Source organism: Panthera tigris, chromosome E1 (genome assembly GCF_018350195.1).
Source record: "Panthera tigris isolate Pti1 chromosome E1, P.tigris_Pti1_mat1.1, whole genome shotgun sequence".
NCBI classification, from domain to species: domain Eukaryota; kingdom Metazoa; phylum Chordata; class Mammalia; order Carnivora; family Felidae; genus Panthera; species Panthera tigris.
The window spans coordinates 48,587,032-48,612,101 of record NC_056673.1 but is presented as its reverse complement, the minus strand read 5'-3'; the positions used below and the strand labels follow the sequence as shown (position 1 = coordinate 48,612,101).

Below are 25,070 nucleotides of genomic sequence, written 5' to 3'. Positions count from 1 at the left end.
GACACGCTATGCTAATCTTCTCTTGCTCGGGATGTGGACTGTGATCACGACACACTGTGATCTGGGGACAACGTGTGGTGCGGTGTTGCGTGGATTAAGGCACTTCTTCAACCTGGCTGGGCACCTGGGCGCTCGATATAATCCATAGGACTATGAAGATGGGAATGAAAGAGGATCTACACTGCCGGGTCTCCAGGTCTCAACACAGTGAGACAGGCGGAAGGAGAGTCTTTGGAGGGATGCACCTGCGCAGGGTAAAGAGGTACAAGAGGGTGAGCACGAATGCGAGTGTGTCTGTCTCGGTGTCTTTCTCCAGCTACATTTATCTCTCTTCCTCCTAATCTGAGATGCAACAGAATTAAAAAACAAAAACAAAAACAAAAACCCGTTGCACGCGCTGTGTTTAACTTAACGGAATATTAAAGCTGAACGGCAGGGTATCCCATAAATGATTCACTGGACGCATCTGGAAAGAAGGGAATATGCTATGAAAATACATGCACCTGGGCTCAGTTAGACACGTCTATGGACTTACTGAAGATACTTTAAAATCACCAGCCTTCGACTTCCACCTTTTCTTACATTAAACTGGATTAAGAGATGTGTTCTAACAGTTCTTTTCACTGCCCACTAAAATTGCACAGCAAAGGTTCTAGAACGGGATTTTTCCATTTTTGGCAAAGCGTTTTTTGACCTATGTTATAATCTTGTGATTTACACCTAAAAACAGAAATAACGAAAAATAATCTCTCCCAGGGATGCAGTATTTGATCTTTCCCACCTTCTCTTCTTGGACTTAAGTTCAATAGTTACATCAAACGAAAGGCACAGGCAAAGCAAAACACGTACTTTATAACACAGATCTCAGGGGCAACATTTGTTGAGGATCCACAAGCTACTCTATTGACTTATTTTTCTATCATTCAACACTGGCTCTGAAATTCTGAGCTGCTACTCTTAAAAGGGATTCCTGCGTGCTTTCTTGTACCCTTGTTTGTTTGGAGTGTCTACGTTTGAAAGACAACAGGGCTGGGTATAAGAGTGCCCAACCCCACTTCCTTTCCCTCGGAACCCTGGAGACGGTTCTCTTTAAGGTCTTCTGGCATCGCATGCACCTATGGCGAAGTCTGAAGGCAGGCTGATTTGTTTTCTATGTTGAACGTGACTTTCTTTCTTTGCTTCAATGCCCACATGATTTCCTTTTTCTTCGATGCAGGAGCTTCACTGGGATAGGTTTTGGTACTAATGACGACTGATGTTCGTGAGAACACGGTGTGTTCCCTTTCATGCAGTTCTTTGAAGAATAGTTTCATGGGGCCATCACTCCTCAGTTTCAAGTACACTGGTGGTGAAGGCCAAGCACATCAGCTCTTGGGTTAAACCTCACTGTTCCTCTGGACTCCCCTGCCCCCACTTCACTTTTCATATCTGATGGTCACCCTCTATTGGAGGCTGGGCTGTAGACGGCAGAGAACTGTGGGTGAACGAGACTGCCCTGTGATCACCCCTATCACATCCCTTTTTAAACCCAGCATGCTGTATTTTCCACCTTCAACTGAGGACCAGACATTTCTACTTCCTGTCTGCTATTCCTTTGTTTTTATTTCACTGAATCTAAGTAAATGAGCTCTTGGAAAATCTGAAATTACCTCACTTATGAATGAGACTATGAATCAGGAAAATACTACTATCCTGCATTCTTAAACCCATTATCTTGAATTTAAAAATCATCATACCAAGCAGAATCGTTACTTGAATAAAGTCACAGAAAACTTTAATCTGTTGTTTGCTCTATTTACAAGGCTGATAATGTTACTACTAGCAAACATTTATTGAGTACTTTCAGTGTGCCAGATGCAATTCTGAGTGCTTTAGTAAGCGGTTAGTGCTTCTGACAACCCAGGGAAGGAAGCACAGAGAGGTGAGCCAGGATTTGAACTCAAGGAGTCTGATTCTCAAGTACGTACTCTCAGGCACTATGCTCTGCTGTTTCTCAAATAATCTCTCCAAATGCTGAAATGTTTTTTCCACCCCAAAAGCAAAAGGACGTCACAGACACAACCAGTTCGAGAAGTTTCATCCACTACACAGCAGTGCTCTCCTCAACGTAACAGGGGCTATGAGAAGGGGGCAGATGTATTACCGCCCTTCCAGACTTCCATCTAGTCTTTGTGGGTTTTTCGGTTTTCTTTGGATGACTATAATAACAACAATGATGACAATAATTGCTTCCCCATACTTTCCCCTTGGCTTAACATTTTTTAAAACATTTTTTAAAGTTTATTTATTTTGAGAGAGAGAGAGAGAGAGAGAGAGAGAGGGGAGGGGGAGTTAAGTGCCCATTGGCTTACCACTTGAATCGAAGATTTATAAATAAGACTAATTTCAAATGTCTATGTAAGTGCAATGGACATATTGACCTAAACCACAAGTTCCATAAATCCCCCACATAAGCAGACATTTTAAGGTCTAACCAGTGAGTGAAGGCTGTATCTAAGTTTGTCACATGGCAAAATGAGCAAGGGGAGGGAAAGAATTAGCTTATTTGCCTTCATATCACTTTTGACTCCTGCTACTATTTTACTGTCCCCGTCTGTGACCCAGGATGTGTCTGAGGGGGAATAACGTGGGAGTGATAACCTTTATCTACAAACTAATCACAAACTGTGAGCTGCTACCTATGCTAATCTCCCTTCCTTTCCCTGTCTTCCCACGTTTCCCTGGTGACCTGAATCCGGCCTTACCACAGATCAAGAAGCAGAAAGAAACGGAGTTGATCTAAGCCAAGGATTTGATGGACATACATTCCTTTTCCTAAGGGAAATGAAAGTTTTTACATAGAAATCTAGTTTATTATTAGGCTTGAATATTCATTTCCATTAGCATACACTGTCCAATTACACTAGTGAGCGCTATGTTAGTTTATGAAATACAGAAGCATTTGAGGACGGCTCTCACTTGAGTAATTCTGGAAAGGAAGAGCTACGGCTGTTTTGGCTCATTTCCATCCCACCTCACCACTCCCACCTCCCTCTAAAAGCTTCCACATCCCTCGACCACACCACACCAAATAGACATAAGCCTCCCTCTCTCCTTCTTTTCCTTCCCTTTCTTCGTTTTGGCAGAAAAAAAATTAGGAAACCTAGGATCATGACAAATAGTGACATTCCTGTAATGTAGTAAGACCCCTGCATGCCCAGTGGAAATGGTGTATGAATAACATGGCACCCATGTGACCAAAGATAGCTGTGCTCTGCACCATGGCAACAGATTGCCCACCTTTCCCTTGAAGGCATAGCATTGACAGTATTTCCTTTAATTTCTAAAACGGACCATGAAGACTGAGAACACCCATGACTAGAGTTCAGTGTTACACTTCAGTTAAATGTATATCCTGGGTAATCGGACAAATACTCATTTGCATAAAGAAGAGTCCACAGAGCGTACAGAATAGGTAGTCGACTTGCACCAGTAGGGTCTCTGGAGATAAAAATTCAAAGTGATGCCGAGAAAAGTGAAGCTTGGAAATCTTATAATTTTCCTAAAAATATGGAAGGAGCACTAAAGCGTATTTTGTGGTGTTTTTATTGAAAAACACTATCAACTAGTCACGTCGAGATGTCCAATCCATGTCCAATATGTCATCTTCCTGTCGCATAACAAAGCAAGTAAGATACGAGTGTGAGGCTTTGTACAAACAACTTAAGGGCCTCAGCCACAGGGTATTTGATTGCAAGCTCCAGTGTGCCCGATACGGCATTCACTTTTGAAGAGGTGAGGAAAGGGCCACTGGTGGCCACTGGTGTTGCTTTGTCACGTGTCCCTGCACAGCCATTTGTAATTGTCTTCTGAGGTAAGACTGAAGCAGTTCAGGAAAATGAGTGTGCTTGATATTACCTTACGCAATCCAACCAAGCATTTCTGGGGTCCGTTCAGCAGAGGGAGAAGGGAACTAAGTCACAATTCTACTGATGGCATCTCTGAAAGGTCTCCTCACTTCTCTGCGTTGCCCCTGGGACCAGTCCAGTCTGGATGCCTTCATCTTGTACCTGGCCCACTGCAATACGGGTATGTTGGTTTTGGGTTTGGATTCAAATTTTCTTAACATCCAAAATGAAACTCAGAGGCGCCTGGGTGACTCAGTAGGTTAAGTTCCAACTCTTGATTTGGGCTCAGGTCATGATCTCACAGTTCGTGAGATTGAGCCCTGTGTCGGCCTCTGTGCTGATGGCATGGAGCCTGCTTGGGATTCTGTCTCCCCCTCTCTCTTTGCCTCTCCCCTGCTCATGCTCTCTCTCTAAGTAAATAAATAAACATTAAAAAAAAAATAAAATCAAAATCGAATCCTTTAAAAGGCCAACAGGGTCCTGTCCAGTCTGGCCCCTATCCACCTCGTATTCCTGTCACTTGGGGGTCCCCTCACTTCCAGGCACCTGACCGGACAGCTTCTTTCTGTCCACTCACCAGGTTCCCAGACGCTTGTCCTCACAACAGGCTTTTCTCATCTTCCTCTCCTTACTTTCCCATCCCGTGGGGCTTTGCTGTTCCTCCACCTAGATCTCTGGGCATGAGGGTCCTGAAGTGTGGTGATCTCAGGGGTGCTATCCACCCAGGCACCCAGCGCGGGGACCTTGGCAGGCCCTGGTCAGGACGTTGCGTCTGGGGCAACCACCTTCCAACTTCAGATGGGCTGGAGCCCCTCACTGTGGCAGGCAGCAGCTTTCCTCAGTTTCCTTTTGGGAACGGAGGCCACACCAGCCCTTGCTTTCAAGCTGCGACCCAGTCTCTTGTCATCTACCTGGGAAGGAGCCCTCTCAGCGCTTTTGTTCCCCATTACCCCTAGGATTTTCGTCCCAGCTGCCTCTGCCTGCTGATGGGCTCAGGACCCTGTACTCGTGGTTTTGGCTTCACTTGCCACTCTGGGGTTCTGTTCTGTTTCCAGGTCACGTGCACGGATGTTCATCCTACTTCTGACACCAAATACATTTTACTTTTCTCTTTTTACATTTTGCCAATCATCATTGAGTGTTTGGAGCAGAGGGGGTGCCTCATAACTTGACCATATAGAGCCATCTTGTGCAAAGGGCAGACCATAACCTGCCTTTTAACTTAATATAGTCAACTGTGGGAGTTAAGAACCCAGACTCTGGAGTGGGAATGTTGGAGCTGAATCTGGGTCCCTAACTGCATGCCCTGGGAAGGAAAAAGAAGTGCCTCCACTTCTCTTTCAGGAAAATGGGAATTATAACTTCTTGAGACTGCTGTGAGGATTAGATGACTTAACACATGTAGAAGTTTTACAAGAGTGGCACTTAGTAAATGTTCAATAAATGTTAGTTATCCTTACACCATGTATTGGAAACTATACATATATATTTCATTATATTATATACATGTGTGTTATGAAATTATACACACACACACACACACATATATTTCATTTAGCCAAGCCTCTATCATTAGACTTTTTGATTTCTAATTATTTATAATAGCAGAAATCCTGATAACAAATTATTTAAATTATTTGCATATATTCATGATTAACTTGAGGGCTCCATTTAAATCTCCTTTTGCATTTTTTAGTATCTACTGATTGAGAAAGTACATAATGACAAAAACCTCCTACGAATTCAGAATCAACTTTAAGTGAACTTGTATTTTATAAGTAAAATCATCTACATGCATTTGGAAAGTAGTAGTACCTGTTTTTGAGCCATATTATTTATCCAGGCTACTGACAATGATTGGTGTATGTATGAATTTTCTCGACCCTTCCTTGCCAACAGCCCTGGCCCACAGGTGGGGAATCATTGCTTCATGCTGCATGATTTAAGGCAAGAATCTCAGCTCAAAACTCTCCCTCCCTCCAGCCTGGATTTCTACCAATTAGATAAATATTGGCATGGGGGAAACTGTCAGATGCTTCTTCTCATTACGGGTTAATGTGTTCAGAACGGTGTCCTTCTAACACCTGGCTTAGCTCAACGCCATAAAGCAAAGTGGGTTTGACTGCTGAGAGTAGATTGAAGGGTTGGAGACGAGGGAAAGAGCAAGAGGGACATTTGGAGCACAGTAGATACTCTGGGAGAAGGGGGACGTGGGGGGGCACTGCAGGAGGGGGTTTGGAGGAAGTGCAGAACATCAAAAAGATGGTGGGCTGCCGAAAGGCGGTGGCAAGCAGGTAAGAGGAGGGCAGGAGAGGGACACAGGGAAGGAGGCTGCTGGGGGGATCCGCTATAAGGCGAACAGAAATGTGGGGGATGTGTCTGAGTGATGGGCCTTTGTGCAGCAAAAAGTTTTTGCAGGGGCTTTTTAGGGGAGTGAGTCTATAAAACTCATTGGTTTGATATTGAATTCCAATGTGGTTTAAAGAATAAGAATGAAAGAAATTGTAGTGAACGATGGTACCAAAAAAAAAAAAAAAAAAAAAAGAAAGAAAGAAAAAAGCTCTGGTGCAGCTGAGAAAAAATGCTCTGCCTTCTAAGAAATTTCATTTTTATTGGGGTTAAGGTATTATGTGTTGCCACAGCAACTGCCAAGAGAGATCCATTTTAAGAAGGGCGCTCTGCAGCAAAGCTGGTGTACTTTGATTCCGGAGTACAAAGTGGAAATGTAGAAGTAACCATAATTTTCTCAACAGTCTCCAAAATATTCATTTCCCCCCCTTTCTTCAATATGGTTTTTTCTTACGGTTCTTTATTCCAACTGGCGTAGCCTCCACGCCCCGCACGTAGGAACCAGTGTCCACCCCAAGGGGGTGACGCCTGGTGCTGACTGGGCCCGAGCCTCTCAGGAGAGGGGGTGGCTGACTAACAAAGCAGCCACTGACCCCTATATGGTGGGAGGAGAGCGTGAACTAGTTTCTGGAAAGGGCTCTGGTTTTAGGAGGAAGGAACGCTTTTCCGGTACCGTGGAGGAAATGGTGGCCTGGGGATGAAGACAACGGTTCAAACCTAGCACTTTAATTAGGTTTGGATGCTCTGAATCCAGATTTGGGTAGGTGAAAAAATTCCTGACACCAAAAAAGAAATGTGGGTCTGAGAACTTACACATACAGAAAAGACGGGAAGCAGGTACGATAATCGGAAAATTACCAATAAACTGCCCAAATCTGCCCACGAATCAAAGGCTTAACTATCTAATAAAAAGACTGGGGTTGTGCCGTGAAATAAACATTTGCAAATATTAAAATTTGAGGGGATGTTTGGCACATAAGCTGTACCCTTTCCCTCCTGATGGAGAAGAAAAAGCTGAAATTGTATTTTTGGGCTCCTATAAACGAATGTGGTCTTTGGAGGTACTCATTTGGAATTGCACAAGATGCATGTTGTGGATATTTGTTTCACCCTTCAGCATTCATTTAAGGGTCTTCTAATTACTGGAATACATCCCCCGCACACACAGTGTCCCATCCAAGGTCACAGCGATAGAGTATGTGACAAGGCCTAGGCAATCATCACATCATATTCCCCCTATGTTGGGATCATTTGGGGCCTGGATACATGATCCAAGTTCAGGTAAGCAGAGTCACCAAGAGTCAGGAGACAAACTCTCTCATCCACTAGACTTCACCCAGGGGGATGTCCTTCTGGGGTTGCGGCCGCCATCTTGCTACCACAGAGTGAAAGCTGGACTGAGGGGGAGCCAATCCAGAGGAAGAAGAGCTGAAAACTAGAGAGAGGGGGAGAGAGAGGGAGAGAAATGGGGCCCTTGGTCAAGCTGAACCTGAAGCTAGCCCCGTCCTGACATTTTTCACTTGGGGTTGTGTTTTCTGTCACACGCAACCAAAACAGTCCTGACTGAACCAACGTGGAGTATGTAAAACATTAGCTTGCATCTATGTGTTGCGTCTGTTTGACCAGGGGTCAGCAAATTTGCGCCTACAGGCCAAATGTGGCCCACCACCTATTTTTGTCAATAAAGCTTTATTGGAACCCAGTCATGCTCATTTGCTTCCCCGTTATCTACGGCTGCTTTCGCGTGCATTGATCGCTCAGGCAGAGCTGTGCGATCTTGACAGAGACCCGACGGCCTGCTGAGCCTAAACCATTTTCTGCGTAGCCCTTCACAGAAAGTCGGCTGGTCCTTGCGCAAGGCTGAGAAACCCAAGGCGGGGACTGGACTTGTTCTGCCGAGTGCTGGGGCCGCAGCATTTGTCTCACCGCCTGGCAGACGGTAGCAGCTCGGTCAATATTTGTGGAGTGCACGAACGAATCCGACCTCACGGCACACAGGGTTGAGAGCCAGTCTCTGTCTCAAGACGACAGGGTCTTCGGAATGTTGAGGAAACTCATCACAAAACCTCTCCCCAAATACAGAGAGCAGATGCTGTCGTCACAGCCTGCAATTTTTAACCGGCACTGTGGCTACACAGCAGGCCAGCGTCAGGGCCGAGAACATCTGAGGCAAACACGAGGCCTGCGGGGCTGCTGAGGTTCACCCTGAAGGAGAGGAGTTGGCTTCGTCCGTGTTCTGTCCCCTCCTCTGGCTTCTTCCCCCTTCCTCTCACTACCAGACTTTTTATAGGGTTGCAACATTAAATGACTCATGCCTCTTAGCTTGTATGTTTGTTTTCTCCTGAAATTAAACGCTGGCTCTTTTCTCACTGGAATATATTATTTTGGCTTCTGTTCCTAATGTTTTTCTTCCTGATGATACCGTTCCTGATCCTTTTCTTCGCATAGGTCGCTGTATACTATGAACACACCCTCGCTTCAAAGAAAGGCTGGTATGAAGTCTGAGAGGATTATGACGTGTGTGCCAATTCTGGAGGCAGGGACTGAGAAAGGCTGAGTGCGGGAGCCCGGGGAGGTACACGCTGGAGAACGGGGACACCGCGCGGAGGGCCGAGTTCACGGGAGTTAAAGGGAAGCCATATGTCCACTTGCCTTGGGAAAGGTACATCTCTGAAAGGGTTTGGAGAGAACACTTTGGGGAGGGACAGGGCTCCTAGAAGTGCCTGGCCTTCCCCTCAGAGACAGAGTTCTGGGTCAGCTCTTTCTGGTTGGGGCCAGACCTTGTGAAAAGGTCATGTCTGTCAACGCAGGGCCAAAACCCCAACCGAGGGGGGGAGGTTGTTAATAGGAGACCCAGGAAGACTTGGGGAGCGAGACTGGTATTCAGTAAGGCCGGTTTGGGTTCTGGAGTCCACTGGACATTTAGTCTTTGTACCCTGAAGTAAGGTCGGAAGACATGGCATGTAGTAAACGCTCAGCGAACGTTGTTTGAATGGTTAATGACTGAACAAAGCTGTGGGTGAATAGGTAGCTGGGACCTGGAAATTACGGAGGGCAGCAAAAGTCACCCCCCACGAGTTTCAACTGAATGTAACAGAAAATGAGGGGAGATCAACACTTTAAATACCTGAGGCGCTAGGGGACAGTATTAAGGAATTGATAATCCTCCATGTATTATGAAGACGCTGCTCAATCCTTCCATAAAGTCTGGGAGACAGAGGATAGCCTACCCATCTCATAGATGAAGAAACAGGCCCACAGTGAGTGAGTACTAGAACCAGGCCGAAGCCAGATATGTAAACCTGCACTGGGCCCGCTCATTACTGGGAGGTGGGGGGTGAGGAGGATTGATCTGGAAGCGTTGAGAGAAATCTGAAGGGAGACAGCCTGGGGCTCAGGGACGGTGGGAGCGGCTGTAGTGATGTAGGAGAGCGAGAGCTCTGGGCTGAAGGCAGGGCTGTGGGAAGGTCCTGCAACAGAAGCTGATGGTGAACTGGCTTGTAAAAAATAAAAGCGAGAGGTGAGTTGGAAGAGAATTCAGGCCTCAGCCACGTGCCCAGAAGAGCGATGGCGCTGGAGAGGTGGGGTAACGGGTGGCGGGGGCCCGTCTCTGTGTGTGTGGGAGAGAGGACATGGCTTCGGGTCTCATTTACTTAGTCTGAGGTGCCGGGGAGACGTTGACGAAGAAAAGCCAAGGGGGCTGATGAGGAAGGCCAGGATTGGAGGTCCGAGAGCCCTAGGCCGGAAAAGCAAGGTGAAGCCTTGGGAACGGACGGGCTCTCTGAAGGGGGAAGGAGAGACTAAGAACCTGCCAGGAGCAGAGATTTCATCCCCAAGGGGCTCCACCATTCAGGGTGCGGGAGCACTGGAATGAGAGAAAGATCAGGAACGGTGGGAGAAAGGCAGGGGAGTGGGGAGCTCGGCCTTGAGTTTCGCAGGAGGCGCCGCTGCCGGGAGGCCAAGGATCATGGCCATCATCGCCTCCCATGTTGTCACGACGCGTGAAACAAAGCCATCTAGACAGCGTATCAGCCCTGAGGGATTTGGGTGAACAGCCATGCTACAACTAAAGAGAGTGTGGGATGATGGGATTAGTCCGTTGATAAGTGTGTTGTTTCCCATTTTAAAAGCAAAAATTACAGCAGGGGTGTCCGCATTCTCACGTTCCGTTAAATATCATCCCAAATAGCTGATTTAGTCGGAGCTCTTTGACCCGGTTTGAGGGCATTTTTTGAAAGAGGCAAGCTATGAGTGCTCTTTCTTTTCTGCATATTTAAACTCTTGACAATTATAAATAAGTTAAACCTCTCCCTCAAAGTACCAATTATCTCCTTATGTTTGAGAAGGCACGTCTTGCCAGATATGGCATTCTATACAAAACACAAAACGGGAACACAAAGGCGGCCATTGTCCTACTGGTGTGCCCGGGATTTACTTAGGCAGCTCCTAATGAGGGTTTTGTGCCTGAATCCCCTTACCTCCCAACGAATGGGAACAGAGACCCCACAACCTCATAGCAGAAAATTTCAAAACACCATTGTAAACAGTCACTGACTAAATTCACCAGTTGTTCACCTTTACACAGCGGAGATAAAAGGAATTTTCATTCAATTAAAAGTTGGGGAACGTGCAGTTATCCAAAGACTTCATTCAGGCTTTCTGAAGGACAACGGTTGGGATGTGTATCGAACCAACGTTTACGGGTGATTACGCCGCATGGCCGTGTGCGGAGTAGCAAACGGTTTTTGTCCTTGGGAAGCTTATGCATTTGACATCAGATGTGTAAAAAGGAGCGACATAAAAACATAATTGAAGCATAATAGGCCAAGGAGGGGAATCGGAGAGATTGATTACTTCTAAGTGGGATAATGGGAGTCTTTACAGAGGGGAAGAGATCTGACTTGGACGTTGTGGAAAGACTAGGAACTTTCTGGATGGATGAGGGGGAGGAGCGGGAAGCATCCAGGTGAATGTGTGTGGCACGCTTTGGGACCGACAGGTGTGGATGGGGGTCATGCGGTGAGCAGGGGGTGAAGGAGACGGTGGAGACTGCTTCTAGTTTTTTTTTTTTTTCTTCCGCTGATTATCTACACTGTTGCCCGTTTCTCGAAAATGCAGATCTGATCATCTTGCTCCCCCCACACCCCCAACCCCCATCATGAAAGCACTTCAGTGACTTTTTTTAACCTGTAGACTAAAGACAACCTTGTTGGCACAGATTGGCTAAGAACCCTCTCGGCTGATCGTAGCCTAACTTTCCAGGACACCTTGTGCTCCAGCGATGACCGGCGTCTTCTCTCCAAATCCCGTGCCACCGTGTGCCTTGCGCCCTTGCCCGTATTGGTTCTCTTCCTCCTGACCAGCCAGCGAGAACTACTCACTGTTCTCACAGAGACCTTCTCTGGGGCGCTACTCTTCAGTTGCCCATCAGGCCAACTGTTCCTCCTCTAAGATGTCTCAAAGTTGTACGCACAGAACAGTTAACGATTGTTGTGACGGTGGGTCGTCATCGCCACCTGACAATCACTAAGTGTTTTCTGTGTATTGCATACCACATCCTTCTACATATATTTTATTCAATCTTCCTACCAATCCAGGTGGTGCTTTTATGGCTCTTTACATAGGAAGACACGGCTAATTAGTGAGCTTGGACCCATATCTAAGTTTTCCTTAGCCCAGAGCTTCTCTTGTCCTTCATTGTCACATAATATTACAATTATTGCCTTATGCACTGCTTTTTCCTATTAGACAGTGAGCTTCCTGAGGGTAGGTTCTATGCTTTACTGGAGATCAGTGCTATTTAAAAAGAAAATAAGATCACCTCATCATCTATCTGAAGTTTGAAAACATTATAAGGATTGTTTCTGCCATCACAAAGGCATTTCTGCCAACAGCTCACGCAGGCTGGAGTTTGCACAGAGCAGAACATACCTGGCCACGTATGTCTGGGTTTTCCATACCTGCTCCAGGTCAGATGGAGAAACGGCCGGAGAGCAGTTCACTTTCAGTCTGAGAGAGACTGGGGTTTCTGTTTTTACAAATCAGATAAACTGGTAGGGATATTAACTTGGCTTGGCCAACTTGGACTTCCGTGAAAGTAACATTTCTGTTAGAAACAGTTACATTAGAGGATCTTTTAAAAACTTAGGTTCTTATTGCTGTCTTCAGTAAAACCAACACAACCCTAAGAAACTATGGGGAGATTAGCAGCCGTCCGTTACCCTGAGCAAGAGCCTTCCTCTTCTAATCTTTTTTTCATTATTATTTTCACTAGCGTGCTTTTCCAGGAATGTCTCGGTGCATTCTTTGTAAAACCGTTGCCCAGATCTTTTTTAAAACACATCAAACCAACAAAGGTCAAGTAAAGAGCAGGAAGATTTTGTTCTTTCAGTTGAAGACATTTCTTTAATATGAAAAATGTACTGAAATCTAGAAACATATTCTGATGATGTCTGAAAAGAATTCATGGTGAAGCCTCAAAACACAAAGAAAAAACAGCTCTCGACAACCGTTGGTGGCTGAGGGATTCTCATCGGAAAGGCTTTTTTCTTTCCCTCAATGACAGAGAAAAATCACTATTTAAAATGAGAAAAAGAATTTCTCGAACATTAGGTGCTGATACTATGACTAATGTTATTCTTCATGCTTATTGGCCTTCGAGGTAAAACATTTCAACTCCCTCATTTATACGTGAAAACAAACAGAAGGAGTGTCTTTTCTAATTCAGATTGAATTCTAGGGGGTTTGTTTTTGCTATTTATTTCCAAGCATTGGAGGCTGCTATAGGATCTTTCTGTATCGCTCGAGTGTCGAGTGCCCGAGTGGGTAGCTCAGAACTCCAAAGTCATTTCATTTCCCCTTCTTTGTCCTGCATGTATATTTAAAACCAACAGGGTGGCAGCAGAAAGTCTAAGATTTGGGGGATAAGGATACCATTTATCTTGCATTATGCTAACATTTTTTTCCCAGCCTCAAGAAAATCTTTTTGTGACAGATTTTTTTTTTTTTTTTTTTTTTGAGAAAATTAATCTTGCTTCCTCTTGGCTTTCAGAAGATTTTCAATAGACAGGTGTGGCCCAAGACCCTGTACTAAAAATGGCCATGTGACCTTTATTATGTCCACTGATCTTGGAGAAACAAGGGTTGTTGAATGCAAACTTAGGTTAATATATACTTTAAATGTCCCTTCAGGCAGAGTAAATGTTTGATGCAAGAGAACTTCAGAAGATTCGGCAGAATGTTTTAATTTAATCTACCCCCAGTGTGGCTTGGCTGTGTTATTGGATCGCATGTGGTAACCACTCGAAGCACGGGAGAAAGGCAGGTAGCCGCTGTGGCCATATAAGGATTAGGTGCAAAGTATCAAAGAGTAGTCTTGGGCACAGAGGTCTTTAAACTACTACGCCAGGATTTCGGGAGCAACTTTTACATCTCAATCTAAAGGATTCCATGCAGGGCCACCTGGGTGGCTCAGTTGGTTAAGCGTCCGGATTCGGCTCAGGTCATGATCTCACGGTTTATGGGTTCGAGCCCTGGGTCGGGCTCTGTGCCGACAGCTCGGAGCCTGGAGCCTGTGTCAGATTCTGTGTCTCCCTCTCTCTGCCCTTCTCCCAGTTGCGCCCCATCTCTCCCTTAAAAATGAATAAACGTTAAAAAAAAAACAACACACGGATTCCATGTCTATGGGCGTAGAGGCTGGTAGGTGGTCAGGTGGGAAGCCTCTAGGAAGCCTAGCTCCCTGTATGCTCAGGACTGGACATACACACATTTTGTACCAGTGGCTCCCTCTTCCCCTCTCCTAATCATTGCTGAACCCCTAATCGTTCTCAGTACCGGTCTATGCTTGGTGGGGAACACAGAGGAAGAATTAAACCCTGTCTCCGAGGAGTTTACAATTTTGTTGGGAAACCGAATTAGCCCACAAACATCACACGTTCTGCGATGGGGAAACTGAGCATAAAAGAGACTTGGGAAAGGAAAAAGATCTTTGCGGTGTGGAACAGTGTGGGAAGGTGAGAGGAAGAGAAGGGCGGTGTCAGCTGTACCCCCAAAGGTGAACAGCAGTTGGATGGGCAGAACTTTGGTGAAAGGGAATTCCAGGTTGAGGAAAAACCAACCAGACCAAACCCGTGAGCCATGATGCAAATGAGCATGGCTGCCGTGGGAGCTGAGAGCCTGCTCCACTGAGGCCTGCCCGCAGGGCCCGGGGGCCACTGGACACCAGATCAGAGAATTCATCCAGACTACAAGGGCCCTCGAAATCAGGCAGAGAAGTCCGGTAAGCGAGAGGGAGCCAGTGGTCTCTTCCAGCGGGAGAAAACATGACCACAGTAGTATTTCAAGAAGATGACTCAAAGAGGAGAGGCAGGGACACCAGCTAGGAAGAGGCCACTTCCTCCAAACTCGAGGTGAGTAGGACTCAAACAAAGGTGACAGCTGGGAGGGGCAGAGGAGATGAGCAGAACTGAAGGGGAGAGAGAAATCACACTCGGTGATGAGATGGTTATGAGGTGTGACTGCTGGAGGAGGCAGGGTCCAGGACAACGTCGAGCACAGGCTTCCTCTCAATCCTGCTAACACCTTTAGGGCCCAGTGTCCTCACTGATGGATTATCTTCATTACCTTTGGCCTCTTGGTCGTTAAGTCAGCTCAGGCTGTTATAACAGAATCCCAAGCCCGGGTGGCTTAAACAGAAGACACCTATTTCTCATGGTTCCGGAGGCTGGGAAGTCTAAGATCAGGGAACCATCAGCACCAGGATCTGGCGAGAGCCCTCTTCCCGACTTACAGCCAGCCGCCTTTCGTGCAGTGTCCTTACCACAAGAATGAGACAGATCTCTCCTGTCCCTTCTTACAAGGGCACTAATCACAAGGGCTCCCCCTACCCAACCTAACTACCTCCCACAGGCCCCATCTCCTAATACCTTCACACGGGGACTCAGGGCTTCGACATAAGAATTTGGGGGAGATACATCCAACCCATAACACCACCTCACTTTTAATGACCACCATTTCCACACTCTAGATATTTTTCACCCCCATTTGGCTTGAGTCACTTGGCCTTTTCGTTGGTAAGCCCAGTCGTAAAAGCTTCTGAGACAACACAGGTAAGGACAGGAGGCACCTTAGTAGCTGAGGCCGAGCAGCTGGAGACAGCTGATTTCTCGTACTTTTGAGGACTCAGTCCCCAGTGGCCGCAGGACCCATGATGGCAGTTTGCCTCACGAACCCCGTTCGTTTGCACGAACTGCCTTTCTCCCCTAGATTCAGAGCTTGGGGCCAATGAATCAGAGCCCAAGACTTCTGCTGCTGTAGAAGGGAACCTCCTCTTTTCTACTGATTCGAGCCTGGAAACACAGGCCAAGGAACTGCTACCAGCTACCTTGCGGCCACAAGGGGATAACCTGCCAACAATGCAGCCAGCAATAAGGGACACAGAGCTGAAAAAATGGAGAGAGAACTGGCTTTTGGTCACATAATTTGAGTAATTGGATTAAGCCGCCTCTGAAGTCAATACTATTTCTCAGTTACAGGAACCAAAACATTCTTACTGTTTCAACCAGTGTGAGTTTCAACCAGCTATTTCTAATGGATTATCCGACAGGGGCCAAGATTCTCTCCAAGGGCCTTGACTTCCCACCCGGCCAGCTGAGCCAACCGATCAGCCAGCGACCTAACGACGGCCACTATTTAAGTCACCACGCCCTACTGACTGGACCGCATCCTTAGGCGACTGACATCTGCCCCAACCGCACACCAACTTCCACACCGCCAACTACCTTGCCTCACTCTCCACACTGTCACCTGCGTTACAACTCTGGTCACTCAAAGCCTCCCTGCTTTCCAAATTAACGGGCTAGTTCCCACGTGAGCTCTCTGGCTGACTTAAGCCAGACTTAACGCACTATCGTCTGATGTGGCTGGGTCCTCTGGGCCAAACCCCAGCTCCGGGTTTGCTCCCCACCACTCGCTTGCCCCATCTGGAGGCTCTCTTTTGCTGCTGCAGAAAGTAAAGAACAACAACAACAACAACAAAAACAACAACACGCACACACACACTATTTTGATAGGGTCAGCTACAAATTCATGCTATTTAACCTCCTCAGTGGACCTTCTCCACTGGTGACAAGCCTTTCACTGACCTCTGTTTTACGCTGTGCGGTGGGCCTTTTTCTACACAACTTCTACCTTACGAGAGACCTACGTACCTAACAGCCGATACTGCCGGTGCCCGGTCAATGACTGGCCTTGGTGTAATCCAGGCCTTAATTCACCTGTGCTCGGTGAAGCTTCTGGTAACACTTAGGGAGCATCATGGGAGCTAACTATTCGAAGACAGGAGGCTCGGTTCTTTTCCGTGTGTCTTCACTGGCACAGACCATCAATGCGAGAGTTTCAGAGAGCAAGGTAGAAATCAATAAAACGGGTAACTGCAGCGAGCCAGGAGGGTGCCATTTAAAACAAGCGTTGCCCGGGCTCCTCAAAACATAACCAAACTGCCTGGCAGGAGAAACTGCTTTTGTTCTTACTAAAAAGCACTAATGACGAGCCACGGGGACGTTCAACTGATAATTAAAGTAAAAGCACACTGCCCTTCTGAGCTGTCGTAAGCGAGGCAAGATTCTTCGCAAGTTATGACGGTCTGGCAAGACACAGTCGACGTGCTCTGGTGTCTTTGCACCCTTCTCCCTTTCATTTCAGATTTTTCTATGAATGAAACACGGTGAGTAATTCCTTGTCTCTGGACCCTCCAGGATGTTATTTAAACACTGGCATCTGGTCGAAGGGAAATTTAATGCTAAGTCAGAGGAGCACGTGAAAAATACGTGACATCTGGTTTCGCACCACCCATCCCTGGAAGAACAGGGGAGCAGAGGAAATGACAGCAAGGCTGATTCTCTGGGCCCGGGGGCTGGGGCGGGGGGGCGGGTGCCTTCGCTGTAATGCATACCACAGCGTTCCCTTTTACAAAGTGAGGGATTAGTGCCACCTTCTTTGTAGCAATGTCGTGACCTCTATAATGCTTCTTAAATTGAGGACAATGATGGACCCACCAAGCCTTAACACATGATTTAAATCTGATCTGACAGTACTTAAACCCAGAAGTCCAGAAGGCTAATGGTTGAACAAGCTTGGGAAAATGCCCAGGGAACCAAATGTAGAAGCCCAAGGAGTTACAGAGAGCAATCACAACTTCAGGGCAACGGGGTAAGGGGATAAAGGGATATTTTCTGAGTTGGTATCTGTCATAGGATTGACTTAAACTGTGGTCCCACTCTGATGTACTTGGAAGGGGGGAAAAAAAACCCAAGCAAATAAAACAAAGACCCCCCCAAACAAACCCCCAAAACTCTAAAATCCTATATTCTCTTCTCTTGTGCCTCTGTAGTTTATTATATTACAGATCTGCATCTTAAAAACATTCCTGCTTTCTCACAAAAAACAAAAGGCCCATTGAAAGGCGTCCAAGAGAGGTTAAAACTTAGCAGAGGGAATTAGAGTGATAATTAATTTTAGGAACAAGTGTATTTTACATTTCATACATTTAGGTAGACAAAAATGAAAACGGCATTCAGGTCAGTTTGTATTATTTGCATACTGAGGACAAACAACCTTACAGAACCACCGCAAAAAACAAAATGCGCACCGACACGGACCTCCCAGAACCTATCCTCGCCTGGCGGTGAATACCTCCAGTGTCCCCCTCGGCCTGGGAAGCTTGGTCACAGCAGCCATTCCTGCCTGACGCCCGGGACACCGTTCTTAGGGCAGTCACCCCATTTCAACACCAACAAAAGACCTTGTTACCCCAGTGACTTGCATTTTGGTATTTGTCTTTTCCTAACTCCGATGCCCTACCTGGAAAATCTTCTATTTGTGGTTAAGTGCTAAAAGTCTATGTAATGCACAACTACAAGGGCAGAGAGAACTCTAAAAGCACCCCACTACATGTGGCCGTTGGGGGGCAACATTCCTGGGATTATATAAATTGAACGGGCATCACAAGAACAGGGTCGGATGGGCTCTTTTTTTCTCTTTTTTCTGTTTTGGTTTTAAGTTTTTATTTAAATTCCGGTTAGTTAAGATACAGTGCAATATTAGTTTCAGGTGTACAAGAGAGCCATTCCACACTCCCGTACATCACCCGGCGCTCGTCACGACAAGAGCACCCCTTCATCGCCATCACCGGATGGGCTTTTTTGACCACCAGGCCAGCACTACGTAAAACCACCTTCTCCCGGTTTCTCCTTTCTCTGTCCTTCTCCTCACGCAGAAATCTTGTCCTCCTCCCCAGCCCGTTCTGGTGTCCAATACTTTCACATTTTTTCCCACTGCTTTCTCCTTGCCAAATGTCTTTTGGGAAACGTTGTGACAGGTGACCGTTTTGCGAGGTATCTTGCACTGGTCTGCCTTTAATTGAGAAATAAAGTCTGGTCTCTGATACCTGAAATTGTGACCTGTAATTTCAGTTTCCAGCCAGTCAGGAGAGCAAACATTTTGGGGAAAGGGGCAGCTGACCCTTCCTTCTTCACTGAAATCACACCACCAGCTTGACCGCTTAGTCGGAAGGCAAAATCTATTAATACTTCCTATTGCTGGGGCGCCTGGGGGGGTGCTCAGTCAGTTAAGCGTCCGACTCTTGGTTTCTGCTCAGGTCAGGATCTCACGGTTTGTGGGATCGATCCTTGCAGTGGGTTCCGCGTTGACCGCGCAGAGCCTGCTTGGGATTGGGTCTCTCCCTCTCTCTTAGGAGAGATCGAGACCGAGCCCAGAGTCAGGCTCTGTGCCGACAGTGTGGAGCCTGCTTGGGATTCTCTTTTAAGCTTGAGAGTCTGATAGGCCACACTAAGATGCCTGTGTCATCACCACACAGACAGAAATGCAGGACAAGAGTTGGACAAAGAGGGATGCCCACGAATAGAGATTTGTAAATTGCTGCAATAATTGAGTGCTGATGCCCGTGGGGACAGGCGACGCCACTGATGAAGAGAGCATAGACACTTGTAAGACGTAAGAAATAAAGACCAGAAAATAGACGTCACCTACAAAAGGGGCAATTGCCAAAGACCAGAGGTCAGTAGAAGAGATCGCGAAGCAGATCTAAAAAGGAGCAGAAAAATGGGACTATGCTGGGTCAACAGGCCAATACAGCTTAACTTTAAGAATCTCTTCTATTAGCCCATCAGCTCCTTTGATCCACTCACCTTACACTCCAGGCTAATGGCGCCTGGCCCCGAGGAGGTGTTCAGGAAACGTTTGCCAAACGAACAGGAGCCATCGCCCGTTAGAACTAGCTTGTTTCTCCCATCGGTGAAGCATCTCTTCTTTGAGGCTTATTGATGCTTAAAAGAGCGTCTAAAACTTCTGAGTTCCGTCATTTCCAAAAAATACTCCAATGATACGTTAATGTAATTGCATAGGTACCATAGCTTCATTTCCCTAACAAGCAGGTCAACTCACTGTTTGGGTCTTGTTACTCCAAATTGTTACAACTTTGTTGGAATTTTTAAAACTCACAATTTAAATTCTCAGGGAACTTTCTACTTGCTGGCGACATCTTTGAACACACCAATGTGAACTTTTATCATTGTTTGCCACCTGTTTCAAAACCAAATACTAAGGGGCGCCTGGGTGGCTCAGTCGGTTGAGTGTCCGACTTCGGCTCAGGTCATGATCTCACAGATTGCGGGTTTGAGCCCCGCGTCGGGCTCTGTGCTGACAGCTCGGAGCCTGGAGCCTGCTTCGGATTCTGCGTCTCCCTCTCTCTCTCTGCCCCTCCCCCATCACACTCTGTCTCTCTCTCAAAAATAAGTAAACATTAAAGAAATGAAAAATAAATAAATAAACACCAAATACCAAAAAGTGCCAACTCTACTGCAAATCATGCCTATTTCAAGCTGTAACCTAACCTTGCCCTCCCCCAGACTTAGGTGCTCCCGGATGCCACACGGGACCGACCACAATTAACCGACATCATTTTCACATATGCAGGCTTCGCTAAAAAGGTCAACATATGCATAAGCCAAACTTTAGCAGTTTTAAAGGTTAATGAAAAATAAGTAGACACTACTTCAGAATAATAAATCAGATAGCCAGCCAACTCAGTCCAAAAATTTGTGGACTGTATTCTTCATATATCTCCTGATCAAGCAGTTGAATACCCACCCTCTGCCAAGCACTGTGAGGATGCTGTGGCTGGGGGGGGGGCGGGGGGGGGAGGGGGGAGGGGGAGGTACCAAGATTAAGCTCAATGTAAATGATTGGGGAATTAAGCGCATGTTACTGTCCTTGAAAGAATGACTTACTATTATAAAGAAATGATGACTATAATAGATATATTAACATGTGAACATGTAAGGAAATGTGTACTATTATTTCTAAAGGGCAAGGCATTTCTCAGCTGTCCTCTGAGGTTGTCTGGTCGTGCGGAGGAGGGTAAAACAAAGAGCAGGCAGCTGGTTAAAAAGAGCGATACCGTAAGCAGGCGGCAAAAGGGAAAACCGTGGTCAGCGGGCCAGGCGTCTGAAGGCCAGACCACAGGGTGGCATCCTAGAAAAGAGACCCCCTGACTGTGGTCTAAGGGCTCCAGAAGGGAGAGTTGGGAGGGAATGTGCAGTCAGGGGAGAAGTCCCCTCAGACCGCTGAAGAGGGAGGATGCCACATCTTGGAGGTGAGGGTCTTGCACAGTGTGTAAGAGACCCCATCGGTGTAATCGGGGGGGCCGAGTAGTCGCTTGTGGCCGACGAAAGGAGAAGGCGGAAGGCAGTGGTGTTTCTATGTCACGTACACAGGAGAACTCGGAGGCCTTCTGTGTATCTGTCTAACTGGTGCAGGTCCCAACTAATTCTGTCTTCTCCATGGTGAAAGTTGGCTATGAGGCAGATGTATCTATTATACATACGCACACAGACGCACAACTCAGGTATATGTATATATACACACACGTGTGTGTGCATGTGTTCCCACTCTCATATATACTTGGCCCTTAAAGGAATCATAGCCTAATGGGAAGGACAAAACATGGACACAGGCAATTATAACGAAGGTCACGTGTCTCAACCCAGCAGAGAGTAACTATCAGAAACCCTCAGAAGCCAAAACAATTGAGTGAGACCTAAGAAGCATTCTCATTAAAAATGAGTCAAAGATGGGGCCCCTGGGTGGCTCAGTGGGTTGAGCGTCCGACTTCGGCTCGGGTCATGATCTCGCGGTCTGTGGGTTCGAGCCCCGCGGCGGGTTCTGTGCTGACGGCTCAGAGCCTGGAGCCTGCTTCGGATTCTGCATCTCCCTCTCTCTCTGCCCCTCCCCCGCTCGTGCTCAGTCTCTCTCTCTCCATCTAAAACTAAATAAACATCAAAAAGTGTTTTTTAAATGAGTCAGAGACAAGGACACGTTGCCACTGCTACTCTCCAATGCTCAACTAGAAGCCCAGCCTGTGCGATGACAAAATCAAATACAGGTGAAAGATGGAAAGGAAGACACAAAATTATCTAAGGAACAATACAATCACCTACTTACATAAATTTGAGAAATTAACTGAAAATTCAATAGAGTTAAGGTTGAGGATAGTTCTGGTTGGCTGGGTATATACAAACAGTACATGAGAACACTTTCCTAAACGTGAGTAATTGTTTAGAGAATATACGAGGAGAATCCACGAAAGGGAAACAAAATGCCGTAACATACCTGGGGATACATTTAATGAGAAACGTGCCACATCCATACAAAGATAAATTTCAACTGTACCGCAAGACACAAAAGACACAAGGAAATGCAAAGAGACGTAAAGTTCCTGAGTGAGCAGACTCGGGACTCCAAAGATGGCCACTCTTGCCAGCTTAACTTACCACCTCAGTGCAGTTCGAACCAACCAATCACAGAGATTTTACAAAATGGAAATTGGCGAGATTATGTTCAGATTCACATGAAGGTGTAATGCTGGAGTATAACTAAGGCAATTCTAAAAAGAGATCACAAGGGGAGCCTTTCCCTAGAGATAATAGGTACCATGGACCTAGTACTTTTTTACAGGTGTTGCTTGTAATAACGGACAATTCTCACCATTTTCTGAGGTGGGTACTACTATTAACCCATTTCCAAGACAGGAAAACTGAGGCATGGAAGTAAAGTAACTTGCTTGAAGTTCCAGAGCGAGTAAATGGGAATGGCGGAGCTGGGATTTGAACCCAGGCACTGTGGCTCCAGAGCTTATCCTCTTCAGCACCATAAAAATGACTCTTATTGGCACAACTAATGGATGAACAGGAAAGAATGCAGAGTCCCACACAGATTCGCGCATACGTGGAAAATGTGACTTTTGACAAAGGTAGCATTTCACACAAATGGGGGGAAGAATATCTCAGTCAATAAATGGTATCCATAACTGGCTTATCTACTTGGAAATAAAACTAATAAGGTAAGATTCCCGCATTAGCTTTCTACTGTTGCTCTAACAAACTGCGATAAATTTAGCAGTTTGAAACTATGCAAATTCATTATCTCACAGTTCCATAGGTCAGAAGTCTGATGAGGCTCAGCTGGTTCCTCTGCTCTGGTATCTCAAGGCCAGAATCGTGGTGTTGGCCAAGCCTAGACTCATCTGGAGGCTCTGGGGGAGCATTTGTTTCCGAGCTCGTTCAGGGTTTGGGCAGAATTCAGTGCCTTGCAGCTGTAAAGGCTGATGTCCCCATTGCCTTGCTAGCCATCTGCTCAGAGCCTCTCTGAGCCCCTGAAGGCCACCTATATCGCCCCCTTCAATTTTAATCAGCAGTGGTGCACTGGGTCCTTCTCACACTCCAAATCTCTCTGACCAACCGCCATCCCCCCCGCCCCCCGCCACCCCCCATCTCTGCCACATCTCTTCTGCCTCCTGCCAGAGAAAGTTCTCTACCCTTAAGTGGTCATATGTTTAGACTGGCCCTACTCCCTATTTTGAAGTCAGTGATTAGTAACTCTAACTACATTTACAAAGTTTCTTTTGCCATGTAATGTACATATTCACAGATTCCAGGGATTAAAGAATGGATCTCTTTGGGGAAACATTCTAAATATTGCAATCCTTACACCACACAGTATGTAACAATAAATTTGAGGTAGAATAAAGAGTTAAATGCACAAGACAAAGCTTTAAAAGTACTAGAGGAAAATCAAAGAGAATATATTTCATAATCTTGGGGCAGGGAAGACCTTCCTAGGCAAACTTAGAAACCATAAAGAAAGAATGAAAAATAACGTTCTCAAAAACTTAAAATATTGAATAAAAACTAAAAAGATAAGCAACTCAAAGAATTTGCAACTTATTTACCAAACCACTAACATACAGAATATGTGAGCAGAGTAGAGAAACAAATCAATAGAGCAAATCAGCACTGAATGTGATTAAACAACTCACAGAAATGCAAATACTGGGTTTCCACTTCTATAATGGACACTTACAAAATTCTCTCCCAAGTCTGTCTCAAAATGTTAGGGAACTAACAAGGCAGGGAAGAATTATAGGACCAAGATCCTGGAAATGACAGATATCACGAGAGCTTGTAAATCTGGCATTTGGGAACACTTTTACGTAGTGGCCTGTGGCCTTTGCCAATTCTAGGCTGGTTGGTAAGAAGCTGAAAAACTAAACAGATCTTTTAACAGCCTCACAAAAAACCCCACAGAGGCACAGACTACAGTCCAGGTCTCACTAAAGGGGAGTGCCTGGTAAAATCTCATGCTTTGGGTGGATCCCAAAGGTCTACACCCTATGAGAAGGCGTGAATTGGAAAGAGACCAGCCCTCTCTAAAACTCAAGTCTAGTTTCAAATCATCTCAATCCCTGAAAATGGATTAAGGTTATTCAGGATACCAAGTGCTATGACCTCCCTACCCAAAAGCAAAGGTAAATTCTCTCTGGAGGAAATTATCATTGTTTGAGGCCTCAAATTATTTCTATAAAGTTCTATATAAAATATCTGGCACCCAGTCACAAATAGCCAGGCTCACACGAAAGCAAGACAATATGACCAAAAGCCAAGAGAAACAAAAACAGTAAGATCCACGTGAATCCCACATAACAATGATCAGACTTAGACTTTAAAAGAACCAAGATAAATACGTCCAACAAAATAAGAAAAACAGTTGTGAACTTCAGCACACGATAGGAAACTAAAAAGAAACCAAGTAGAAATTCTAGCTCTGGAAAATATAATAACCAAAATTAAGAATGGGTTTAACAGCAGATTAAAGAGAGTTAAGGAAAGAATCAGTGAACTAGAAGCTGGATTTTAAAAAAATCCAGAACACATACAGAATATAGGGAACAAAGTTAGAAGGTCTAATATACATATAATTATAGTCTCAAAAAGAGAAGAGAGAATTAGGCAGACATTAAAATAGAAAATCTGATACTACCAGCACAAAAGAAAATATATACATGATTAACTGAACATCTTCCAACAAAGGAAAACTCTAGGCTCCAATGGCTTCAGCTACCATTTTAAGGTTGAAATAATATCAACATTGCACAAACTCTTCCAGAAAATAGATAGAGGACATTCTAGTTTGTTTTGAGGCCAGAAAACTTTGATACCAAAATCTAGTAAGAATATTATAATAAAATTATAAGCTAATCTTACTCATAAACACAGATGTAAAATTCCTAAACAAAATACTGGCAAACCAGCAAAAGATAAAATGGGATAAGTCATCAGGATCCAAAAGGGCTTATTCCAGAAACTCAACACAGATGATTCAATGTTAGAAAACTAATCTATAAAGTTCACTGTAGTAGAAGAATGAAGGACGAAATTCATATAACTATCTCAAAAGATGGGGAAAAAAGGCATTTAAAAA

General features: G+C 45.6%; 1 protein-coding gene across 3 annotated transcripts in view; it reads right to left on the bottom strand.

The window, feature by feature from the left end:
* Positions 1 to 25,070, bottom strand: part of CEP112 (centrosomal protein 112) — a 408,508-nt gene that overhangs the window by 5,654 nt on the left and 377,784 nt on the right. The window lies entirely within an intron of this gene.